The following is a 4,949-nucleotide window of genomic DNA, read 5'->3' as shown; positions in this document are numbered from 1 at the left end:
CACAACTAACTAGTAAAAAGGAAAATCCATATTTGTGTGCTGCTCTTGCAACTCCATTTCATCTGTCCATCTACCGTTGGCGATATTATTCATAACCTGCATACTAGCACTTCTGCCATGATCAATGACAAAGTCTCTAGGCTTATAGCCCATTTCCACTGCGTTCCTGAGGCGATTTTTTATAGTATCTTCTGAACTCTGTGGAACACGTGGACGTTCCATCCCCTTCGGAGGACGGCCCCGTCTCTTAGGCGTCACATTTTCAGCGAGCATTTGCATGCCCTGGTTAACTTGCTCCTCTAACCTACCTAGACGACTAGCAAAATCATCTGTCGTAGTAGTGTTCGAAACCCTGCCATCATGAGAAGTGATGTAATACCCGGGCTTTTGATGACGTGTTTAATTGCTTGAGTTTGAGTAATTAGGGTATAGATCCCTTGTTTGATTACTTGTACAAAGATGAGGAGTTATATGAAGTTTTCTTGTTTTTAAAAAGATGTTGAGATGTTCTTTTGATGATGTGGAATTTTATATCCGTAATTGAGTTTGAGTATTTGAATAATTCGAGATAATTATTTGAATGAGAACGGTGAACTCGGAAGTGAAATCTGAGTCCGTTAAGACGTTTTTGAAATTTTTGACTTTTTGACGATGAATAGTAAAAATACTGCTATTTCGTCTTTTGTCGATTTTCAAAATCTTACGTGCATGTCGTCGAGAAATATTCTTAGTTTTTCGATACGAGTCCAATAATGAAAGTTTTTATTTTTGGACGATGAGTGAATAGTAAATTGGGATTTCTCGATAAACGAACCGAGCTCGTTTATCAGAATTTCGAGAACGGGCATGCGTTTTCTATATTTATATAGAATTACGAGTGTAATGAAAGTGAGTAGGAGTTGAGAGGGCGAGTAACGAAGAGTATGAGTAGTTAGTCGTTAAGACGAGACGAGACGAGACGAAACGAGATATTTAACGACTAAATATCTAACCTACTCTACCCCTAACCACCCCCCCAACCGCCCAAACCCCTTTCCCCTCACTAACTTACGGCTGTTAGCAGCCAACACCCCTCACTTTTAATTTTTAATTATCTCACACACACTAAACACACACACAACTCACACATATCTCCATTGTTGAGGAGTTGGAGCTTTTGAGCTCCGTTTTGAGCGAGAAGACGAGCCCCGATCATCTTTTCGATCACGTATCTAAGTAGGTAAGATCTCTACCTACGTTTTGATGGTTTTCTTTTCGATTTCCGTCGACGTCGAAAAACGTCGATTCTCGACTTTATTTTGAAACGACGTCGGATCGTCGTGAAATTTTAGTATGTTGTTCTTGGGTAGATGTTGAGCATGTTTAATGAAGGGAGTAAGAACGGAACGAACCGTAGCTATGAAACCCATGAGGGCAGCCCCGTTTTTCACATATTAGCTTGTCTTTCGATTTTTGTTTGATCGTTTTGACTTGATATTTGTGCTTAAGGGTATGCTAGAATCGATATATATTAAATTCGTATTTTCCAAGCACGAAAATTGTATAAGTTTTTAGAGTATGATTATTTAAATTCGTGAAGTTTGAGACGTTGCATAATGAATATTATTGCGTATATGTGTTCTACGATATCACATGAGCATGCTAATTGATTTACAATTTATGGATGATAATTGTTGAACGAAATTAAAACTGGAATTCTGTCAAAATTTTACAGCAGTTTCAAGCTTATGTTTCGATGAGTTTTCATTGCTTGATGGCTCTGAAATTTTAGTATATTTATCTATGATATGTGTATTTCGTTGCTGCAAAATTTCATGTCTTTTGGATGATGTTTGCTATTTTAAAGATATTTTGAAACATCCTTGACAGAATCTGTCAACTATTGGTAGACTTTACAAAAACGTTTATATCTATTAATCCATGAAGGATTTTGCATCACCGTTTTTTTTAAACGAAACTAGACTTCAATACTTTTCTAAAAACATAAGATTTCGATTTTTATGACCTCTGAAACAGAGCAGTTTATTATTTCAAAAATGCCCTGTTCTGCTGTCATATTTTTCCAACAGTAAAAGTGTATGAGTTTCATTGTTTATTTGGCAGATCATATGAACGTTTTCTCTTGTGAAATTTTAACCAAATCTTCAAGGATACCTTTAGTTTTGGCTGATTAAATTTTATGGAATTTTATTAAGGTTTGCCTTGGTTTCTAATGGCCTAAACAAAATTGGCAGAGACTGTCAATCTTTGACAGCCTGCACTAAAAGAGCAATATCTCCAAAAACCTTTAACCTTTTTGGTTAACTACCATTTTTAGAGTGAACTACACTTCATGGAGTTTTTGAGATCAATTGGTATGAGAGTTCATGATGATTGAGTTGGTTGTTATGAATTTTTAAAGATGACACAAAAACAGCAAAACTTTCTAGAAAACAACTTGATTATATTTGTTTTGATGGATGATACGATATGACTAAATGGTGTGAGTTGTGAGAGTTATGATTAACGCACATAAATGTTGGTATCTGACACTCGAACAATTGGTGTCGAGTATAAATGATAGTTTACTGATAAAGAGTTTTGATGATTTTGAATTGTTTGGTTTGCGTTGAAAAGATGTCAAGATGTTAAGTTTTGAGTCGAGAGACGAGTTCACGTAGTGAGATTCACGCGTTGAAATCTCGTGGCTGACATTATATATGAATAGGTCATGCCGAAATTTTTAGTGAAATTAGAATTTGAGCATAGTCAATTCTTGTTGACCCGTGACTCAAATACATGCCTAATGGAAAGTTTAACTTTCTAATCGGTTAATTAGACGAGATGAGAGCGAATAAATCTGCTAAGAAAGTGGACTTTTCGATGTGTTAAATATTTCTTTTAATTGAAGCGCTGCTAATTATAACATAAGGATGTTATAATTAATGAGTAATGACGAGAGATAATAATTGTTATATTGATTAACAATCAAGAGAGATGAACATTAGAGATACTAATGTTTCATAAAAGAGATTAGATTATTAATCGAGGTTTCTTTTATAACTTCTCACCAATTCTTCATAACGATGAAGGTCCTTTTGGGAAGTAACGACTTGAGGGAGAGAGTGACGTTACTCATTGATACAGAGACACAACGAGGTGGGCATTACTTTTACTATACGTATATAGAGATCCCCTACGTGTCGTAGGCCTCTTATACGAATGAATGCATGAGATGATTTAACTGTTAATTTCAGTTTTATATATCTATCAAACGAGTTTAATGCTACCTTTGAACAAGTTATTTCGTTACAAATTTTTGAACTGGAAAATATTACAACTGTTGTCTTGCCATAAAATGTTTAAATTTTAGTATGATATCTATCTGCTTTGGCTTTGCCAATGATGCAATCGAATTCGAGTCCTGAGCAGTTGATAGCTATCCTGCCAGGGCTAGTGTACACCAGTGACCGTGAGTCATCTAGCGGGTTGGCCGGTCAAGTGACCGTGAGAGGTGGCCACCTCTCCGGCACACAGTTTCAGATATGATAGATTACAAAAGAACTTAGTCTGATCAGACGAACTTTAAGAATCACAAATGAACTTAGTAAGCTTGGGCCTTTTTAGCGAAAAAACTCCCTTGCTGTACTGATTATGATGGCATGACAATTTACAGTTTTGAAGCATGTATTTTTATACCTAGGCATACGTGCCCACTGAGTGCTTTTGTACTCAGCCATGCATATGTTTTCTAAATGTGCAGGTTGAGCTGATGTGATGATGGTGCTGCAATGAGCGGAGTCTCCAGGGTTGTTAATAAATAGTTAACCTGTCTAGAACATGTCTTCATACATATGTCTAGCTACTTTCCGCTGCAAGATGTTGTTGATGTTATAGTATGTTATGTCATACGTTGAGTCTTAAAAGAATGGTTTCATATGATGTATAACTTGATTAATGATATTAATTAAGTTTTATGTTGTCTTTCATAGACTGTTCAAAAGAGTATTAATGAGTAAATACGACGATTTTTCTTAGGTTGAGTAAGATTTACGTTTTCAAATGACGCCCCTTTCTTTCCCTTATTCTTTAACCCCATCCCTAGTCGTAGATCACTCGGCTTAACTATCCTTAGTTAAGGCGGGCTGTGACAGAGTGGTATCAGAGCGAAGGAAAGCTCTGAATTAGAAGTCTTGAGTTTAGTCTAGAATGAATCACTAGACTAATAGTTATTAACAACCGTGAGCTCAGCGCACCATCACACCAGGCTCAACGAGGTATGTAAAATTTCAAAGTTTATTTGACGTTAAATTTTGAAGAGCATGATGTTGAGGTTATATGATGAGTTATGATGTTACACTTTAAAGGTGCATAGTTTGAGTTTGAGGATGACAACATGATTAATAATGAGTTATTATGTTGTAAGAGCATATGTTGATGTTACATGATGAATCATGAGAGTGTTTATATCATATGATGTTATATGATTGAGGATGCATAATTATGAGTTATGATGTGATGTATTTGAGATGTTTTGTGATGAGAATTGTTTGAGCAGTTGTGATAAGTCACGATGATTTAGATGAAGGAATCTAATGTCATTGTTAAGAGAGATTTTTTTTACTAAGTAGAAGGATGAAATGAGAACTTGGAGCTAAAGCTTGAGAGAATTAGCAATTGCTTTAAGTACTTGTTGGTTTGAGTTATGAGTTTGAGTTATGAGCTTGAGTATAATAGCATGATTAATGATGAGTTATTAGCATGTTGCAATGAGATATTGTACGATATGTTGAGTTGTTTTGTGACGCGAGTTTTGCTAACGCAACCTTAATGGTACTTGAGGAGGTATCATGAGCCATAGTCTTTGGAGATGGCTTTGAGAGAGAATTGTTGAGTTGTCTTACTGAGTCACGATGATTTAGATTAAGGGATCTAATATCATTGTTTAGAGAGATTCTCTACTGAGTAAA

General features: G+C 35.7%; 1 long non-coding RNA gene across 1 annotated transcript; it reads left to right on the top strand.

The window, feature by feature from the left end:
* The first annotated feature begins 1,094 nt into the window (after nt 1-1,094).
* On the top strand, nt 1,095-3,852 carry LOC130993576 (uncharacterized). The gene is made up of 3 exons (XR_009091717.1): nt 1,095-1,219; nt 3,072-3,138; nt 3,743-3,852. It is a non-coding gene; the product is annotated as an uncharacterized LOC130993576 (long non-coding RNA).
* The last annotated feature ends 1,097 nt before the right edge of the window (nt 3,853-4,949 follow it).

This window comes from Salvia miltiorrhiza, chromosome 7 (genome assembly GCF_028751815.1).
Source record: "Salvia miltiorrhiza cultivar Shanhuang (shh) chromosome 7, IMPLAD_Smil_shh, whole genome shotgun sequence".
Classification (NCBI taxonomy): domain Eukaryota; kingdom Viridiplantae; phylum Streptophyta; class Magnoliopsida; order Lamiales; family Lamiaceae; genus Salvia; species Salvia miltiorrhiza.
Note: the sequence above shows the minus strand (reverse complement) of the source record. Positions and strands in the feature narration are given on the sequence as shown.